Here is a 6,993-nt window from a genome sequence, read left to right on the forward strand (position 1 = left end):
TACCATCAAAAAAACCATAGTAAATGAATGAGTAAACTAAAACCCATTTGTCCTTGCATGCTAAAACTCTCAGCAATGTCTAGACTGCAAGATCTGACTGTTAGAAGGTAAAAGGCAAATGTGTTCTTCTGTTTCTTGTCTGACAAGTGGCAATAGTCTCACCTCAGTTACGCCGATAACAAACCTGCTTTTGACTGCAGTGGGCTAGGATTGCTCCTAAGCTGCTCATCTAGCTTCTCTAGCTTCAAGTGGCACATGGAGAAGTCTTGATTACATGAGAAAAGACGTCCTGCTTTTTTGCAATTTAATTTACTAGGATCGTTGCATTGTCAGTCTGAACTGGCTAAACAAAAGCTGCAACCTTATTGCTCTTACAGACTGTAATCCAAATGGACAATTACAATAAAAAAGATACAATTGAACAGACTTATTTTTGAAGGACAAATACAATTGCAATCTTTGATAAATGATATTTTGCCTTTTTTTTTTTTTTAAATAGATGAAAATGTTTATATTAGAAGTGCAAAAGTATCATTTTTTTTGGTACTAATGGTGACTAATTTACTTTCTTCCAAGTTTATGGTGTAGGAATTTCAAAAGCACGAGTGAGGAATGAAAGCTGTAAATATTCTAGCAGATTTTTTTCTGGTATATATTTGTATACAGGTTACTTACATGCGCAGTTTAAAATGCTGAGTGAAGAGTTGTATATGTTCCACCAGCAGAATATTGTTAGTGAACCACATGGATTGATTCTGAATAGAAATAATGTCTCTGATCCCGTATCCTCTCTGCCTTGTCATGTCTCCATCAGCCTGTATTCATGTGACTGTTGGGCTGTATTAGTATCAACATTGTGTTGAATCTATTGGTCTACCCACTTTCTTGCTCAGCACTTTTCCAGGATTTGTGGCTACTTTAGTACTCCAGGAAAATGAAGTGTGTCAGTGTTAAATATATACTATTGTATATCTCTTTTGTGAATTCAACATTCTTTTTCTTACAGTATATGAATTCTGGCAGCTACTGTGATTTTATCTTCCAATCTGCTGGTCAAAGCCATACTGAGGGACTGCTCTGTAATCAATTCTTTGTCCATAAATTGAACCTATTCTCTAGTATTAGATAGAAAATATATCCTACTTTGTTATTATTTCCTACAGGACTTCTGTGCTTTCAGATTAGTTAATAGATATGTTAGCCACTGGAAACTCTGTGTCTGGGAAAGTTCTTAATGAATGTTAGATTTGAGAAGACTCTGTCAGTGCAGTTTGCTCAGTAAGTTAGACTGCATGGATGTGATGCAGAGAAGGTAAGTACAGTGATTTGGTATGAAGCCAGTGAGACTGTCTTTACTTCAGAAAACTATAGCCAACCTAGCCATAAATGTGATCACTTGAACTAGGTAAATAAAGGTGATGAAATGTGGTTTTTAACCACGTTAGTACTATATGTCCTGCTGATGATAGAAAAGCAGGATGGTCAGCAGAATTAATTGCTACAGACCTACATTTCCTTCTCCTGATCAATTTATAGTCATACAGGACTAAGCTTTGTGATATAAAATTACATTGAAGTATTTCTTTAGTATTGTTGATGTTCTTTTTGCACCAATTTAAATCAGAAAGGAAATAGAATGTAATTAGAGTTATGCAATTGTCTGGTGAGGTTACAGCTATACTGTGTTAAAAGTGTTTTTACAGTTGCAGTAATTGTTTATTGTGTTTGTACGACTGCAGTGATCACTTATTGTACTGGTATGTTTATTATATAGTAACGACTAAGGGCCTAGTAGTAATTAAGCACTATCCAGATGAGTATTAATACATGTCCAGTAGTACAAAATATGTAACCTAATAGTATTTGGATTATGGGAAAGTAGTATGAGCACAGACTGGACAATAGGGTGGTAACAAGTGTAATTTCAGGGGGATATGGAGTGGTCTTTATGAAGGGGGAATGAATTAAATCTGATACAGTGTTGAGAAAAGCTAAGGAAAAAGAGCAAAGTACAGATTTGACCTTGCTCAACTGTGCCCACAGTCTGAGGTTGCATTTGTTTTACCTAGTTACCTCTTCTAGCAATATAGTTGCACTGGTACAAGTTTTCTATGTAGAAAGGATTGTATGTGGACAGATTAAACAAGTATTAAGTCACAATAAGGTGCATATTTTCAGCAGTTAATGGATCACAATGGCTTGCTGTTATAATTTGTACAGTAACTCAAGTATATTATCCAGAGTAACGAAAGGATTGCTCTGAGACTCCCCCGTAATACAGTACGTATGTGCATGTCATAGAAGAATGTACCAAGCATGTACCCGCATCTTTGATACTTACATAAATTTCAAAATCTGCTTTGAATGAATTACTAGATACTTGGTTTTCTACTATAGTAGTAAATATATTTAGTATTTTGCATTCAGATAAATGTGATTGCACCGTCCCTCTTTGCTTGATTAATAATCACAGGCTCCACTATTTCTATTTATTTAATGTATATTTCTTTGTATTTCTAATTGAATTTGTTTTCTTCTTTCCAAGCATTTCCTTCCAAAGACTTCATTTGAGTCCACCTCCTTTCTATTCAGACATACAGCCAAACAACAAGTGTAGCAGTGGCACCTCAGATTACCACAAATATGTATGTATTTCTCATTTTTACCCGTAAATCTTTGCTTGTGATACTTCCAGGCTGTTTTCATAATTCTACCTCTGACAACTGAAGAAAAAAGTAGAAAAACCCCCAACCCTTAATACCTCAGTGCATCAAAACAAACCTCATTACAATGACCAGTTTAGGGGACTATGGGCACTTTAACAGTGCAAAACGTATTAGTATCATCTACACATAATTCTCCTTTTCCTCCTTTTTTCTCAGCTGTTATTTATTCATCATTGTCTTCACTTGGGTACCTTTTGAACCCTTTAAGCTATGCCTACATCTTCCTAGAGCTTGGCATGCTCGAGGACAGCAGATGCCTCTGTTGCTGTTGTGGCAATTTAGCACCTACACCTGCTGCTTCTCCCAATGCCCAACAGAGAACAGTTGTCTTAAATAGAATCCAAATTACCTATTTTTTTGAAGAAAAACCAACCAACCAACCAACCCCTCCCAAAACCACCACCACAAAAAAAGGACCCTAGTAGGAGGTGCTTCAGCAATTATGTTCATATCCAAACTGAAATGGAAAGGTGCGAGAAGAAAGAAAATATGAATACTATGAGTGGTGCTCCTAGCTTGAAAAGATTCTTGGATATAAATTCTTCATCCATTTTAGCCCTGTTGATAAGGTGCTACACTCAACTTTGCTGAGGGGTCATGTGGATGGGACAGTGGATGTGGGAACAGTGAGGTGGTATTAGCTTGCCCTCTTCTGTTGTGACAATATAGGTTGATTTCTGCAGAATATTAACTGTTGTTACTGTTTGTACAGCATCTAAAATTCTCTTTCTTGAGTGAAGAAAGGTTGCTTGTATGGTACTCAGTCATTTTGAAACTGTCATGAGTAATAGAGGCAAAGATGAAGGGGGGCATAAATGAGCAGATGTTCACTCTATAGCTGAAAATATCATGTTTAACCAATGTGCTAACAAAGAAATCTCTGTGTGCAGTCAGACTGAAAGCTTATGTTCCTCTTGCACAGGATAAAAATGAGTCGTTTGTGGTAGGGTTTTTTGGTAAGGCGACATATTCTTTTCTGCGTCTTTATAGCATAGACTATGCTACATGTCAGGATTACTGAGAATAAATTGACCCTTCACAGGTCTGCTTCCTTACCACAGGACTGACAGGACAGTCAGATTTAGTTCTGAACTAAATTTGGAGAGTGTAAATTAAAGTGTTTCTTGTGAAAGGAGGAATTAGCCGCTTGGACAGAACAAATGCTCCAGTGCAGAGAAAGCACAGCCATTCAATACAAAGTTAAACCTTTCTCCTTAAAAGAGGGAAAACAGACCGTCTTGTGGCTCAGTAGCCAAAGCTGCTTTCCAGTGTGTCTGAGAGAACATCAGAGGTGAGACAGTGATGAAATTAATAGAGAGCAAGTCACACACAGCATTTCCAGGCTGCTTTAAATTAATGTTTTATTCAATGACAGCCTGATGAAGGTCATTGCCTGTACTGAGCACTAGCAGCTCCCATCAACGTCAGTAACAGTCAGGAGTGCTCACTGCCTCTTGAGATCTGGTCCTCTCCACTTATGAAGACTGCCTCTTCCAACATTGACCACTGAACCATTTAAAAAGGTTGCTAACTCATGAGTATTAGTTTTAAATAATGAACAGTTACAAATATACATGCATATATATTTTGATGAAACCTTTTTTTTTTTTTTTTTTCCTTCTGCATGTATTACTTACATTACAATACAATGGTAATTAGTGCTTGGTACAGTTTCTGAAAGGTAAACAAACCATCTGACAATGTGGAAGAAAGGACTAAGCCATCAGTACAAATGAACTGCCAGCTAGGGCATGTTTGGGTGAAGGTAGTAGAGAAGAAGGGGAGGGTGTTAGGTGAATCACATTAAGAGAGTAACAGAAAACTGCTCAAGCCTGAGAAATCTGACCTGATTCTGGGAGTAATTACCTCAAAATCTGATTTCTTCCACTGAATCTGAAGTCTTCCACTGACTTCCCTGGTCTTTGTTGTTCTTAGAAATGCCTGTTTACCCTGGGATCTTCCTTTCTTTGATTCAGATGAGAAACAAAGATCCCTGGGAGGTTTACTTTATGCTTAAATATATAGTAGACTGGTCAGTTTAATAGTGGAACAAATGTTTGACCACAGTTGTGCAGGAGCGTTTCCATAGTCCCTTGAAGAGTGTCACAGGCACACCCAACTCCCTTTCTCTCTCCAGCCTCTACCTAAGATTCATGAGGAAACAAAAATAAAAATCCAGGCATGAAGGGCAGACTGGGGCTGTGACATGTTCTCATCTGCTTCTTGAGCTGGATATTCAAAGCACCCAAACCTTGCATCCACATTCTCAGCTGCCATGAAAAATACCTAAGGATCAGCTGGAGATAACCAAATTCTGGAGTAAAAAAACTTTTGAAACTTACCTATGCAAAAACTGTGATTCTGTACCTGAATTTTCCTTGAGTTACATCCACTGAGTTTGCTGCTGTTTGGGTCAAGCTCCTAAGTGGGAATTTTGCCACAGAGAGTGCGTGCCTGCTACTGGGATGCAGATCTTTTGGAGCCAGTATAGAGAAATATCTGGATGCAACGCCACATGTCCTCAGATTCACCTTTGCCTTTCAGTTCTCATAAAGACCTGATAAGTATTTTAGTGCTGAGCAAAGAAGCCTTTCAAATATGAACTGAATTAATAATTGACATATCTATGAAATATTAAACAATCCATTAGTGTCTCTGAGCAGGTTACCCACATGAGCCCTTCAATCTGTGCTGGATCATGGCTCTGTGGTAATGGAAAGTAGCATGAATGAGAACTCACTCACTGGAGACAGAGCACCAAAGAACATGTTTAAGTGGATATTTAATATGGCAGCTACATAAACAGTTTCAATATTCTTACACTGAAGTTTGAAATAAAGAAAAAGTTACGTGCAGTGATAACTACTTGATAACAAATACAGAGATTTCAGGGGTGATGACATGGAAACAGATTGTTGGCAGATGAAACTGAAGTAGGGGAAAGTTATATCTTTGTGCGCTTGAGTCAGAAGAGTTGTTCCCTCTATGGAACAGGCGATAGGACACCTATGTGAAACCATGGGATGGAAGGAGGGTCAAACAAGGTGGACATGATTGCACATTCCCAAACTTCTAAACCTGACCCATTGGACATTGCTGGAGAGATGTCACTCTTGGTGAACGGTGCAGCTGTGAGAGACTCATGGACCCCTCCTCACATCCTGAGGAGCTAACTATGAATGACGATGATGTTCAACCATCAGCATGGTCTGTTTCTGAACTGCATCCCTGTCGAAGGGTATTTGGTAGGGTGAGCTTCTACAACATGTCAGTTCACTGAAGGCCACATTGGTTACATTGAGTTGACAGTGTGAAAATCATTGCTGCAGCCTCTAATATCTAAAGATTCGTGTTCTTTCTTAAATACAAGGGGATTATACTGAAAGGTAACATAATCGAAGAAATACCAGCACATGATCTGGGGCTACATTTCAGCTGGTTTGATCCTTCCATTTGTACCAAAGCTGGCCATTCCTGGATTGGTTGCGTGCATGCAGAGAATAATATGAAGTGACATTTTCCTGCCCAGGCCAAGGTCATTGCTAACAATGTATTAGTGGTCTCCTGCATTTGTGTGCCAGCTTCCCCTCAGAACAAGTGCAAAAGTGTGAACGGATCAGTTGGAAGGATTCAGAAATGGGAGAGAGAGAGAGGATGGAAAAGCAATAATTGGGAATATTCCTAACAGTACTGGAGAATGCCACAGTTAAGAATAAGGTAGTTTAAAAAAATATCAGGGGAAAGGAACAAAAAATATGAACATGAAATATAAAACAATGTTTTTCTCATATAAGCTGGCCAAGAGTCTAGTCAAGGGACCACGGGAAGTTTCTGAACTTTTTTTTTTAAACTGAGAACTAAAAGCTCAACAAATAAATGTAGTTTCATTGAAGTCTAGACTAAAGTCACTACACTGCCTGAGGGGATTAACTGGATAATCAAAAACATTTTGTGGTTTCTGCTGTTCCCAGAGACCAAAAGTAGGGACAGAGGAAAATGAGAGATGGTAAATAAGCCAAACTGAAAAAAAACCCGAAAACTCCAGAGAATAAGATGACTTTCCCATATCCAGCTACAGACCAACTGAAAGAAGCTAAGTGTTATGAAAGACAGAATACAAACACAGGATCTACAGCTATGATCTAAAGTCCTTGCTTTTCTTTGTAGGAATATAAATAGTCAGAAGAGTTTAATGCTCATTTAAATAACTATTAAATTTTTAATATTTGACTCAGTAAAACTCTTTGAACATATTAGAATTGTATTT

Source organism: Athene noctua, chromosome 4, assembly GCF_965140245.1.
Source record: "Athene noctua chromosome 4, bAthNoc1.hap1.1, whole genome shotgun sequence".
NCBI classification, from domain to species: Eukaryota; Metazoa; Chordata; class Aves; order Strigiformes; family Strigidae; genus Athene; species Athene noctua.